The sequence below is a fragment of the Musca domestica genome, unplaced genomic scaffold (genome assembly GCF_030504385.1).
Source record: "Musca domestica strain aabys unplaced genomic scaffold, Musca_domestica.polishedcontigs.V.1.1 69, whole genome shotgun sequence".
Taxonomy (NCBI): Eukaryota; Metazoa; Arthropoda; class Insecta; order Diptera; family Muscidae; genus Musca; species Musca domestica.
Window position 1 is genome coordinate 689779 of NW_026712380.1, and position 15619 is coordinate 705397.

The following is a 15619-nucleotide window of genomic DNA, read 5'->3' on the forward strand; positions in this document are numbered from 1 at the left end:
GATATTTCTTCTATTCATTTCTATTTGAATATAATTTCTCAGACTTATCGACAACCAGTTTAGTTAAAAATTAATGACTTGAAGAAATATAGAATGTCAGCGTAAGTTAGCTATTCCCAAATCTTTTTCTATTTGCACTGGAAATAAACTATATAAATTATACAATTATAAATAGTAAAAGACCAGGGTTAAAGTCTAAAATCAGACTTGCTGTCGATACAATTTGAAATAAAGGCCCCGATGTAGTTTCCCATAAAACACATTAACCGGCTAAAAGTAGGCTTATAAAATTCAATCAGCAACTGTTAATGTTATTAAATGGCATCAATAAATAAAATTTTATTGCGGAAGGTGTTGACCTCACATGTCATTCTGGTTACTTTCAATGTGAGGGAAATGTTTTGTTGTAAGTGTAAATAGAATTGTTAAATTTTTAAGAGAAAATACGAATTTTACAATTATAAAAGATTTACAGATAATCTTATTCAAGACTTACATATCACACTATCACGCTTAAATTCCATCACGAATAACTTTTTTTTCTGGAAAATTCTCACCAAAATGCTTTTGTACGCTTGTAAACAATATAATAAGCTGTCACTGAAATAATTTTAACAGCTGTCGGACGAGTGGCTTAGAAATGAGAGCAGTCTGAAGTTGATTACAGTTTTTTTCATTTTAGCCTGTATGTTTCATCTGATTTGGTGTTTAAGTCCCTCACATTCGTAATATGCATTCGATAAAAATGAGATTTGGTACCAGATATCAGATACAGCCCAGAAATACCTCTGCCAAATTTTATCAAGATCGGTTCAGTTTTGGATATAGCTCCCATATATATCTTGAACCGATTTCGGGTTAATTGTGCACAAAATGACCAATATCAGTCCAAATGACCTGCATTTTGGGACATCCGACCGAATTCAATCTAGATGCAAGTACATCAAATTCGAAGAAAATCTTTTCGTGTATAGCTATATAGGTTTCATCCGATTTGGTTTCATCACAAGTGGAGTGAATTTCGGAACGTACGTTTCCATTTTGTGGAACTCGGCTCCGATATATGGAAATCACTCTAGCTTCCGAACGAAATGAAGTAGGTTGATAAAATTTTACTCAAATGTGTATTGTGTCTGCATGACTTTTGGAATTGAAAATGGGTGATGTAGGTACACGTTATTCGGTACCAATATTCGGTATTTTGATGGTTTTTGTGACATTTTCCACTGATTTGTCTAGAAATCGGTATTTTTAGTTCGCAATGAGTTCTAGCTAATGTGGCGGAACATAGAATATATAGTTCCACGTTATATTATAGCCTCCATATAATAGTACCTCCCTATATTTGGTGTTTTGATGATTTTTGTCACATTTTTCCAAGTATTTGTTCAAACAGTAGTATTTGTAGTTCGTATTGGGTTTTGCTCCGGTGGCAGAACATTGAATATTTGGGTCCATGTTTTCCAATAGCGCATATACACTCGCCGATATTCGGTATTTTAATATTCCTAATCACATTTAAGATTTGGTAGATGAAAGTCCTTTTCCTTTTGGTATGAACCCCATATAGCGGGCTCACCCACTTTAGCATTATCCAAACGGTCCTACTCTTATTTGTAGTTCAAAGTGGAACACGTTCGAATTCAAATACTTTTATATAAAAATGTGTTTTTTTTAACGAATGGCGGAGGGTTTTAAAAGTTCGGCCCGGTCGAACTTAATTTTTTTCCTTTTTATCGAAAAGTTTTGTCCAGCGACGAATCTTATTTTTGGCTCAATGGAGAGCAAAATCTACCAATGCATAGTGCATAGCGAACCGAACTTCTTAATAGGAGCTGTGAATCATAACGTAACTGTGAATTCTGAGCACTACCGTTAGATTATACCCACCTTGTTTGCCCAAACTACAAGAGGTTGATTTGCCTGGTCAAAGCTCATGTCCATAGAAACAGCCCCGCTTTAATTAACACATTCGAAAACGACATTGAAGTATTTTTTTTTTTTTTTTTTTTTTTTTTTTTTTGAGATACCGATCTAAATGTATGAAATAGTAGTCCGGGTCCAAACATCTCTGGATCCAGGAAAGATTGGATTGTTAGCAATAATTTGGTTTATATTCTATGAACTTCCATAATGGACCTTTTTCCACTTTTTGGAGGTTTTATTAACAAATTGGGGTCAAAAAACTTATTATCTGGATATAACTTCCCGAATAACTTCTCGTTGGAAATATAGTTTCATTAGCTTTCAAAAGATACCTATATTGTCCATATTGTTTGAGTAGATTCGTTTCTAACCCGGGTAATGAACACGGAATTTCGAAATCCAGGCCTTCCCCCAAGAAAAAATACTTTCCCGGAATCTTACCTCTAGAAAAAATTTCATAAAAATCTGAGAGATTTTAGTAAGTTAGAGATATTCCCATAGATGGTCTGTCAGAAATTGTGACGTATATGACATACTTTTCCGACGTATCATACATTCGTGGACACATGGATGCTCAATTCTTGTTCTATGAAAATCTGAAATGAAAACTTTAATAAAGGCAAAAATTGCGAAATGAACAATTTTATAAAGAAAAGAATTTTTATTTCATATTTTCATAGAACAAAAAACCAATCTCAGGTTTTAAGCTCTTTGAAGTAACTTGGCAGGATTTGGGAAATTAACACAAGAAATCTATCATCATTATGATTAGCGAGGTTTCAATAATACGACCTAAATGTTATCAACCAACTTAGAATGTATTATGTGGTATATTAAAATATTTTAGCAGTTTATGACATTTTATAGTTTTTTTACGTTTTACACATTTATATGACGTTTACAACTTTTCGACAGTCGAAACCTAAAATTAAAACGGACCAATTCTGGTTATTCCAAATAATCTTCAAACATGAAATTCTATAAATATTATGTGTTCTTTTTGAAAATCGTTCCTATAACTCTTAAATCATCACCCTTTACAATATATTCCCATATAACCAATAAAACCATTGAAATTAATTATAACTGCAAGCCATGCTACTCACTTTGAAGGTTTTGACAGCGGATGCAATCTGCTTGAGGGATTTGTAATACCAGTTTCAGACAAAGTAAAGCCGGATGAGAATCGCTGAGGCGAACCAAGATTTTCCAAACGAGATGTGAAAACAAAAGCGAAGACACAAAAAAACTAGATTTTACACTTTTCAATAAAAAAAAAAAAAGAAGAATAAAAAATTATAACTTTTTAATTGCACGAGTTTTTTATTTAATTTCGAAATTATTTATGCTAATTGCATTTTAACGCGATGTTGTCAAAACCGGCATTGATGCACTATTTTTAGAATATTCAAGTATTCAATTTCAACAACTACAACACTTGATACATTTGGTGTTGTTGTTTTGTCTCCAAACGCACTTTTCTGGTCTTTTGTTTTGTTTTGTTTAACAACATCAAAACAAGAATTTACAAGAAAGAAAACACCAACAAAAGAGAGTAAGTGTAACAAAACTATGCCGTAGAAGAAGAAAATTCAAAACAAAAAAATAAAATTAATTTCCATGGCACTTTACCCACTGGCCGTCGTCGATTGCAGCAAAATATTGAGCGCCAAATGCTGATCTCGCGCACAAAAAAAAAAACAACAAAATACCAGTTTCACTTTCCGTTGTTGTCCGTCTCTATTTTAATTTTTTGTTTTGGAATTTGATTTGTTTAACGACAGAAAAAAAAACACAAAACTATTACAACAACGCACTCTGTCGCACAGTGTCGCCTCAGTTCGTTGTAAAAGACACAAAACAAATAAACGACGAAGAAGACGAAATAAAAAAGAAATTATTACCCGATGATGACGATTCGCTGAATGTTGTGTTTTCAAATTCGCTCTATAACCAAATTTGTTTAAAATTGTAGATTACAAAATACTATTTATTTATTTTTTTATTTGGTTACTTGGATTTTCTATTTCTTTATTTAGAGTAAGAAACACACACACACTCCACGTTTTAGGGGTTTTTATTATTTGCTACGAATGTTTAACCGCTCACAACAACTGTTGCCACCAATCGCCGCTATTGAACTGAGCTTAAACTTAGTACAGAGGCTTAAAAACACCAGCGAAAATATCATCAAATCCCCCAGGTTTTTTTTAACAACCAACCAGTCAGTCAGTTAGCCCGCCAGCCAATCGACCCATCCAACCAACAACAATGCCAATCAGTCGGTGAGGTGCATTTACTGCCTTCTCACGCTCTCAATGCTATCGATCGAACGAACACACTCAGAGCTTAACTAAAGAGAACTCTCAGCATTGGCTTAAAAATGTTGCTAAACAGTTGGACCTACCGGAGCAACTTAGATATGTTGTTGAAAAAGACGTTATATTTTCGAATTTGAATTGGTAATAAAAATAGAACAAGTTGGATAGTATTAGTCAGTATGCCGACATATATTAAGAGAGATATTTTATACCCTCAGCTATATGGCTAGATAGGGTATATATATCATTTGATACGACCAAAACGTGCCTTATCTAAATAACGTTTTTAGACCCTAGGTCTCTTTGGACCAAATCCGTTTCAAGACATTTGAAGTCGATCTAGCGATGTCCGTCCGTCTGCCTGTCTCACTGGACGTGAGTATCCGATTTCTCCAAAGGGAGTAATATGGTAATATTTGCATTAGTGAGGACAATATCAGTCCACTCCATCAATAACCTCCCCCACAAATGGTCAAAATTTAGAATAACTACAACTCTCATAAAATGTGATGTAAAAGTCCGATTGTCTTCTTATTACTATCAGCACAATATTTCTATGAACCCAAGGTATGGTGTGAAGATGGAAGATGTCGGTTAACTCCTTCAGGTACCTAGACCAAGACTTACCCTCGTCCAAAAAGAAAATTACACGCTACGAGTAAGTTCGAAAATTCTGGCTTTAAAAGAAAAAAGAATTTTAGTCAAAAAACAAGTAAGCAAATGCCATAGTCGTGCAGGGCCGACCATGTGATACCCTACAACACTACACTATGTTAGCAGCCCCTTTATGTCCAAATCCATTTTGGAAGATTTCACTTTTGAAATTATGTCACGGTGCACTGCCCTGATATTACCCTTAGCATTTTTAGAGACATTTGCCCAATATTCACACACTCCGTCGTATTTTGCGATCATCTCAAAAAGCAAGAGGACCCCTTGTATCTCCAAATTAAGACTCATCTATATGATATTCTTGTCTACGATATTTGGCTATATTCGTCAACGAAATCAGCAAAAAAAAGTCTAAAGTTCGCCTTTTGTGTATTTCGGATATCGCCTGTAAGTAATGTTGGTATTTTTCAGACAAAATAGTTGTCCATTCTACCCGTTGTCCTAAACGCTAACTTCATGTGAGATTTCATGTCCTTTGCTTTCTATTTATGACCTTTATAACGGCTGCAAAATCAGAAATATTTTTAGTTGTTGGTCCATTTTAACCCCTAAATTTATTGCGGAAATCTTTGAAAACAATAGGCCTAGCCCTTCTGAAACAAAATATACACTTCAATTGAAAAAATCGCATGTGATACAAAATATGAAAAAAATGTCATAAAATCCTACAAAATCTATATCAACATTATTATTGGCATCTTTTTATGCGATTTCTTTAGATTTTATTCCTTTATGCAAATAGGGCATTCTGAATTGACAAAATTTGTCAAAATCGGCCCAGCCATTCTTGAGCTATAAGCATTCTAGCTTACATCCCTTTCCTTTGTATATACACATTGTATATATTTCGCTATATGTATCCGATATATTTACTATCGGCAGCTACGTAACGGTCAGAATTTACCTGTTCGTCTATTTGTGATTTCGCCAGGATTAAAAATATTCGCGTTTTAATGGAACATTTGACTTTTATTTAACACAAATGTTATGGTATATTTCGCCCATTAAATATTACCCGATGACCATCCAAATTGGAAAGCTTCTGCCCAGCCCTAAGCTCCAGCCCATGCTAACTTCCGCTTCGATTGATCCATAATTACGACCTGTAGGGCAACTGCAAAATCAGGATTTTTTTTAGAGTAATTACAAATTAACATGGACAGACGGACGGACGGACATACAATTTTACCAGAATATTAAAAGAAAATATGTAATATCCGCAAAATACATTGTTTACAAATGGAATTTTGTTAGTTTGTTATTGAGTTTTATCATGGAACTACGTCAATTCGGTACAAAACACATCGCGACCGGTGCACATTCTAGTATAGTCGCATACAACGGTGCCGCCCAATTTCTGGTATAATAAAAAAACTGAGTCTATTTGGCAATGGAACTCCTTCGTCAATTATTATTCAATATTTTAAGAGTCCATATTTCAGGTTGTTAAATCTACTACCTGCAATATAAACCCCACAAATCAATTAAGATGATAGCTGCATATAATAAAAATTCTGTCTTTTATTCAAATTGTATAGAAAACTATTATAATTATCATTTTTTTATAGGACTTATTTAAATAATTTACCACTTCGTTGATAAATAATTGTTTTGTAATGCCGTGACAATGCAAATTCGAAAGAATAGCCTCAACATTTGTTTGTCGGTTAGTATCATTTTTTTTATTTCAATAAAACGAGAATTTATTTCGTTATTAAGTAGAGGTTATTAAAGATTAACATGTTGAGGGGATGATAAATAGGTACACACAGTTATTTATTACCAAAATTGAATCACTATATACACACAAAATGTCAAATTCTTGAAAACTCCAGAAAAATATTAAGACCATTGTTATATAATTATTATTGACAGATGTACATTTTTAAGCCATCATTGTAAAGATACATCATTTGATATGAATCTCCAAAATTGAAGAAAGAACAATTTAAAAAGCAGTAAGTTCGGCCGGGCCGAACTTTGAATACCCTCCACCATTTGGAACGAATTTGGAAATTTTCCGTTAAAAAATCCGTTAAAAATTCGGTTAAAATCTTAAAAATGCCGAATATAGCCGTTATATTGGGGTCTCTACGACGTGTAACTACATAGGCTTTGTTTTTCATAAGCCATTACCATATTCAAATTCGAAACTTCAAATAAACGGTGTATAATGTAACTAAAAGCATCAAAATACCGTATATAGGGAGGTACCGTTATATCGAAGTTACACGAAGACCTGGACCTGCGTAGACAATTTTCTGTCACAGGCTGTAGTATCCATTATGAACTTCAAATACGACATCTCAAACAATTTCGGTGAGTATTGTACCTAAAATCATCAAAATACCGAATATAGGGAGGTACTGATATGTGTGGCCCATACGAAGACCTTCACCAGCATACACAATTTTCTGTCACAGACTGTAGTTCCCATAACGAACTGTAAATACGTAATTTGTAAATACTCCGGTGAATAATGACGCTAAAATTATCAAAAATACCGAATATCGGGGGTACCGTTACATGGGGGATATACGAAGACGTGGACCTGCATAGACAATTTTCATTACGAACTTCAAATACCAAATTTGAAATAGTTCCGGTAAATAATGTCGCTAAAATCATCAAAATACCGAATATCGGAAGGTACCGTTATTTGGGGGCTATACAAAGACGAGGACATACATGGCTCATTTTCTGTTATAGGCTGTAGTATCCATTACGGACTTCGAATACCAATTTTAAAACAATTCCGGTAAATAATGGGGGCTATACGAAGACGTGGAACTGCATGGCCCATTTACCATACCACAAGTCCTGCATAATACATATTTGAGTAAATTTTTATAAATTTACTTCATTTCGTTCGGGAGCTAGAGTGATTTCCTCAGGCGGACAGATGAGCAGACGGACGGACATTGCTAAATCGACATAGAATTTAATGGAGGGTATAAAAATAGAAAAATAGTCTCTCGAGTTTACACTCTAACACTCTGTAAACAAACGTGTAAAGTTTGCCGGAAAGAAAAGTGAGTGTTTGAGAGAGAGAGAGAGAGGGCTGAAAAAAAGAGGCATTTCATCTATTCAACTTCCCCCAATCGCATAAAACGCATTATTCCCTTATGTAAACTTTCGCCGTCTGTTTATCGAAAATTCGATCCATTTCTTAATCGTTATTATTTTGACATTCAAATTAGAATTGTGCACGTCATTTTGAAATAGTATTTTAACAAGAAGTCATAAATTTGCAAAAAAAAAAGAATTCAAACCAAATAAGTGAAGTGCAAAGTCTAAAGAGTCATTCGGCGAAAGTAAATTTAAATGAGTGACGGTCAACAGAGGGAATCCCCTTGCTTTAGATTCTAAGTTCACGTAATTATCCACAAGTTTATTAAATAAATAAAAAACTTATGCAAAAAGGTAACAGTGAACGGGGTCGATTGTATGATACACTACCACAATTAAAAGTGCATCATTAATATGAATAAACGAATAGGTATATATATGAAATAGCAGTCAAATAACTGACTGACTGAACTACAGGGTGAGATAAAAAAAAACTGCAACAAAGTCAAACGCCATAATTTTTACATTTTTTTTTTTTTAAATTTTATTGAATGAAAGCAAAAAATGTCGGAAATAGCATCAAATTTTGTAAAAAGTTTATATTTGTTCGAATTGGCACGAATGATGGCCTTCAAACGTCCAATGAGACCGTCATACGCTGCCGGAATGTTGCTCTGCGGTATATTGGCCCATTCCCGGCGAAGCGCTTGCTTGAGGTGATCGAAACTTTGGTATTTATTAGTGCCAACCTTGCTTTCCAAAATACTCCAAATGGAAATGAAGCGAGGAACCTCATTTTGTAACCATTCTTGGGTGCCGTATGCTGAGTGTGATGGTGCCAAATCCTGTTGGAATGTCCAAGGTCTGCGGCCAAAATGTTTGCGTGTCCAAGGCTTTAATACACCCTCCAGAATATTTTTGCAATAATATTCGGCATTTATTCTGATGCCACGATCGATTAATACGAGCGGAGAGCGACCATCGGCTGTTATGGCGGCTGTTTGGAGAAAACCAAATTCGGCGGTTCACCACTTTCGGCCAAGCAAAGAAACTCTTTCCTTTACTAAGTACTTGTACTTTTTGGAATTTCAATGCCTGAGGTATGGAGATTGTGTTGTGTAGATTGTTCAAAATTGGACATTGGATGAAGGAATAGAGCTGGCCTTAAATTTGATATGGATATCTCTGCTGATGTCTGGGATTGAAATATGGAGGGGTAATTGGAAATGTGTACTATAATTGTGCTAAATTGGGTAATGGAGGAATTACAGAGCTGAAATTTAATACTGAAGTCTCTGTTGGTGTCTGAGATTGATTTGCAAATGAGTACTTAAATTACACGAAAATTACTAAATTGTACTAAATTGAGTATTGGGCGAAGGGATAGCGTAGGAATCTTCAAATTTGATATTGTGGTATCTGGAATTGAGATATAGAGGGTATTTTGAAAATGTGTACTTTAATTGTACGAAAATTGCTAAATAGTACCAAATTTAGTATTGGATGGAGGAATAGAGCTGAAGTCCTAAAATATAATATTTATGTCACTATTGGTGCCAGTGGTAAAGATGTGGAGGTGGTTTTGGAAATGTGTACTATAACTGTTCGAAAATTTCAAAGTGGTACTAAATAGGGTATTGGGTAAAGGGTAGGCTGAAATCCTGACGATTGATTTTAAGTCTCTTTTGGTATCTGAGACTCAGATTAAGATATAGGTGTGGTTTTGGAAAAGTGTGCTTTAAATATTACTAAGTTTGGTGTTTAGGATGGAGAGGTAGGGTTAGACACATTTGCTAAATTTGGTATTGAGTGAAAGGGATAGAGCTGAAATTCAGAAAAATGATTTTTAGGTCACTGTTGGTTTCTAGGGTTTACATATGGAGACGTTGAAATAGTTTTTGGACAGAAAAATAGGATGTGGGTCCATTATGCAATGGTTTTACTTTTATCCTCCTCGGTTAACTTCAAAAAGAAGAATTTTGAAGACATTTTGTTGCAATAGATAAATATTTATTATTCTTTTGAGGCCAAAAACGAACTATTGGACGAATCTAAAATTTTATGGTCGATTTTTCGCTGATGAAGCAGTGCGCACTTTGCTAGTTAACTATAAAATTTAGCTCATTGATTTGTGAAAAATTAAAGACAGAATAAAGCTGTTAAAATTGAGGCAAATGAAAAGACATAAAGTTCGCCAAGTGCGAAAATTTTAATTCCCTTCATTATGACCAAAAATCCTTTGAAATTTAATAATTAAAAGTATGGAAACGCAGTAAATATATGACCATTAAACATTAAACCAGCCAATAATGTTCGTAAAAAATACCAATTTTTAATTTAATTTATTTATATATTTATTTAATTTTATTTATATATATATATTTTTTTTTTTTTTGACCAACGTTCTTTTTTATCAATATTTTTATTTTTAAGTCATTAGGCCCACAATGAACTTATAGCATCCTCCCCCTTACAAATGTATAATAACCTCCTCCATTATTAACCGAATAGCACACGAATGCTATTAATTAACGGTTTAACGTCTTTTACATGGAAAGAAATCATCATAATTAAAATAAAATAAATTTCAGATCCTGACAACGATATGACATTAATTATAAATTTATAATAAGTGACAAAAAAAAAACAAACAAATAATTGTCGATAACAATAGCGGACAGATGTGATTAATTATCTGTAATCGTTATTAATCAACAGCTCGTTTTTTGTGTAGGAATGGATATATAAAATCCTCATGCCTGGAATAACGGTGACAAAGCAAATATATATGACTTGGATATATTATTTTGTACAAAGGTTATTTTCTACAATGAATATTCAAAAAGATTTTTTTATCCATCATTGCCATGCTTTCTCTTTGGAGAGAGAGAGAGATCTGAGATATTCACACAAAAACAAAGATTCGCCTCAGAAAAGTTTTTGACAAATTTTATCCCCTAAATACCATCGAAATCCGTAAGAATCTAGAAATTTTGCACGAGGGTCGGTCTTGGTGGGTAGGAGTGTGATAAGGGTTTTTTTTTTGAAGAATCTTGAAGAAGGATCATTCTTGGTGCGTAAGGGTGTGATAAGGCTGGGTTTTTGGAAATCCGTACTAAAAGTACTAAAATGTACTAAAAATTTAATACTTTCTATTGAACAAACGGAATGAGGAAGAATTTTAAAATTTGAAATGAGGGTCACTGATGAAGTGCAGGATAGATGTACCATAGAGTTTTTGGAAATTCGAATTTTAAGGTTACGAAAAGTTTTGAAATGTTACTAAACTACCAAAATGGTACCATTCGGTATTTTGTGAACGTGTAGAGAATCAATGTTGGAAAGAAAGTTTGACATATGAATGTGGCTTCGGAAATGTGTACAATTACTTACTAACTTACTGCACTGAAATGAAACTGGAATTTGAAAAATTTCATATTGAGGTCCCTGATGGTGATATGTTTGTGATAAAGAGTTGGTTTTGGAAAAGTGCTAAATAGTATTATATTTGGTACAATTTGGTATTGGTTTAACAGAAAGAGCTTGAAATCTAAAATTTGGTTTAAAGATCGCTCTTCATAGGTAGGTTTCGAAAATGTGTACTAAAATTGTACGAAAAGTACTAAATGGTTTTATATTTGGCATTGGGTTAATGGATAGATATAAAATTCAGAAATTTAAATCCTCAAATTTAATATTGAAGTCTCTGTTGGTATTTGGAATTGCAATATGGAGGTGGTATTAGAAATGTGTACTTTAATTGTACGAAAACTACTAAATAGTACCAAATTTGATGATTAGTGAAAGGTGAGGGCTGGAATCCTGAAATTTGATATGATTGTCACTGTTGATGTATGTGGTTAAGATATGGAGGTGGTTTTGGAAATGTGTTCTGTAATTGTACGAAAAGTACGAATTGGTACTATATTTGGTAATGGGTAAAGAGATAGAGCTAAATTTGATATTAAAGTCGCTGTTGGTATCTGGGATTGTGATATGGAGGTCGTTTTGGAAAAGTGTACTACAAGTGAACGAAAAATAATAAATAGTACTATATTTGGTATTGGGTGAACAAATAGTGCTTGAAATCTAAAATTTGGTAAAGGGGTCGCTGTTCATGTGTAGTCGGGACATGTTGAGGTGGTTCGGAAAAGTGTCCTATGTTTGTACGAAAAGTACTAAATGGTACTTAATTTGTTATTAGGTGAAAGGATAGGGCTGAAATCATCAAAATTGATATTGAGGTCTCTGTTTGGTATTGGAAATTTATGCTTTAATTGTACCAAAAGTACTAAATAGTTCCAAATTTTGTGGTGGATGAAAGTATAGAGCAGGAATCCTAAAATTTGATATGGATGTGATTGTTGGTGTCAGTGGTTAAATTGTGGAGGAGTTTTGTAATTTGTATTATAATTGTACGAAAAGTACTAAATGTGGTATTAGGTGAAGGAATAGAGGTGAAAGTCTGACAATTGATATCTAGATTAGATTATCTCAGGCAGTAGTTTGGAAATGCGTCCTATATTTGTACGAAAAGTACTAAATGGTACTTAATTTGTTAATGGGTGAAAGGGCTGAAATCCTCAAATTTGACATTGAGGTCTCTGTTAGTATCGTGCATTGAAATATGGAGATGGTTTAGAAAATGTGTACAATAATTGTACGAAAAGTACTAAATAGTACCAAATTTATCATTGGTTGAAAGGGTAGAGCTTAAATTCTGAAATTTGATATCGAGGTCATTTTCCTATTATTCTGTTCGAAGAAGGAAAAAATTTAATTATGTTATGAATTAAGACCTTGAATATTTTGGGTACTAAAAAGGCCTAAAAAATCTGTTGGACAAATCTAAAATTTTAAGTTGGTTTTTCGTCGACGAATTAGCGGGCTCTTGTTAGTATTTTTATAAGGCCGGTTTATAATTAAATGGAATTTTTAAACATATTTTGAAAAAAGCACCAAAACTACGCCTTGGATGAATAGCTCAACGGTTTAAAATTTCGACCAAAAAATCCTTATCAGTAATATTGAGATGAAAAAACTGCAACAAACTTCAGACTACTATCATTTCTAAGCCACTTGTTCGACAGCTGTCCTATATTTGTACGAAAAAATATTTCCAGTGATAGCTCATTATATTGTTTACAAGCATACAAAAGCATTTTGGTGAGAATTTTCCAGAAAAAAAGTTATTCGTGATGGAATTCAAGAGAGATAGTTTGATTTCTTTATATTTGGCTGGAAAACCACAAGTGGCTATCGTTTTTTATTTCACCCTGTATGTACGTCTTTTATAATTAATAATAATAATAATATTAATAATAATAATAATAATAATAATAATAATAATAATAATAATAATAATAATATTAAAGTTACTCTTACATAAAATTGCTACTTTTTAAAAAATACAATATGTGTGTGTGCTTTGTTACTTGTTATGGCGCCCAAATGTTTTTTGATTTTTGCATTTTTTTATGAGTTAAGCAGAATAAACGTCTCTGGTAGACCGTCTGTAATAATAAACCCGTCTTCGACATAAATTTTCTATAGAAAGGCCGAGGTCTTCTATTCTTTCCGCAAAAATAACTTAGATATTTTGATATGCCTTGTTTGACCCAAAGATCACCAAATTTCTTGCGCTATCTCTACAATTCCTTTCTTCTCTCTTTTACTTATTTATCTTTCCTTACCTATCACCACAACTTTATTCTTCCTAGAATAAACATAATGGACGAAAGGTCTCCGAGTAAAGCAGCTGCCGAATCCCTTTTAACTGTGCATCCTGAAACCAAACCATTGTACAAAGCTAGAATATATATTTTTAATAGAAGAGCTAGAAGTTAATTCTGCTCTTAATAAAAAATCAAAAAAAGAATTGAAGGGAAGTCTTGTGTTTTATATTTGCGTTTTTCGTTTTCCATAAGCTAGCATGAAATCGATCAACAAGAATATCGGAAATAAACCGGCATCACGGAAAAACTTCTAGCTGCTATTCACGTTTTTCACGCAAAATGATTTTCTTCTGTTCGTGAATTGTTGTCACAGCCAACAATTGCCGCCCGCCGTCAAACAAATCAAGCGTAAACCATGCTTAATAAAAAGCTCATTTAACTCCAGGTCCAACAGTTGAATGCTTTTGCAATTTCATACATTTAATATCTGGCCAGTCATGTTGAAAAAGCAGTTATTTTTATTAGATTTTTTTCCTCCCCATTTACAATTGGCTGGCTGGGAGATGGTATGGGATATTGTCAATCGATATTTAGAGATGATTATAGAACAGCAACAACAATATAAAAAAATACAAATTAGAATTATTGCGAAAAAATCAAATGATTTGCGACGAAAATGCGACAGACAGCCTGCCGGACTGACTGCCCGTTGTTAATGTTAGTAATTAATTAAATGATTAATAATCAAGTAGAGGAATGCAAACGCAAAAAAAGTAAAATTATAATAAAAAACGAAGATGTTCAACAGTAATTATACGTTTGAATAGCAGCAAAACAATAATGAGGAAATAATAACGAAGCTACTGCCGGAATTGTCAAGTGACTTTATTCGGCAGCCTGATTGTTTTTTTATGAGTAGCATCACCTATCGGTCAATTCCAAATTTACACAACCTGAGAATCCATGAAGACATCTTTTCAAAAAAAAAAATGTCAGCAAATTCCGTCTTTGATACATTATGTAGTTAGGACGAAGAGGTCCTCCTGAATTCCTTTAAAATAACCATTCGCTCAGTTCGTTGCCCAAGTTTGGACTTCGTTCTTAAGAGATTCTCGGAGACCTGACATAATCCCCATTGAAATAACGAGAATTGTGCAATTCCGCTTTTTAAATGGATATAATGACCCTTTGCTGTCGGGATTATGTCCTAAAAATTTTCCCTATAAAGAAACCCGTAAGGAAATGTCAAAAGTCGGGTGGGGCCGAAATTCACTCCATTTGAGCTGATATTAGCCATTATTTGCACAAAAGACCTGAAATCGGATTATTTTATATGTGTAAGCTGTATCCAAATCTTAGGCGATCTCGGTAAAAGGTATTTCCGACCTCTATAAGATATCTGGTATCAAATATCATTGTTGTCGAATGCATATTACGAATGTGAGGGACTTAAACACCAAATCGGATCAAACATATATATGGGAGCTATAGCTATATCTGAACCGATTTTCTCCAAATTTGATGTACTCACTTCTGGACTGAATTCGGTAGGATGTATGGGAGATATATAATCTGAACCGATGTCGATAAAATTTCTGGCTTTTATCTGATATCTGGTACCAAATTTCATTCTTGTGGAGTGCATATTACGAATGTGAGGGGAAAAAAACACCAAATCGGATGAAACATATATATTGGAGCTATAGCAATATCTGAACCGATTTTCTCCTAATTCGATCTATATTCTACTGGATTAAATTCCGTCGGATGTGCCAAAATTCGGGACTTTTGGACTGATATTGACCATTTGGTGGACAATTAACCCGAAATCGGTTGAAGATTTATATGGGAACTATATCCTAATCTAAACCGATGTCGATAAAATTTGGCAGAGGTATTTCTGAGCTCTATCAAATATCCGGTACCAGACATCATTGTTGTCGAATACATATTACG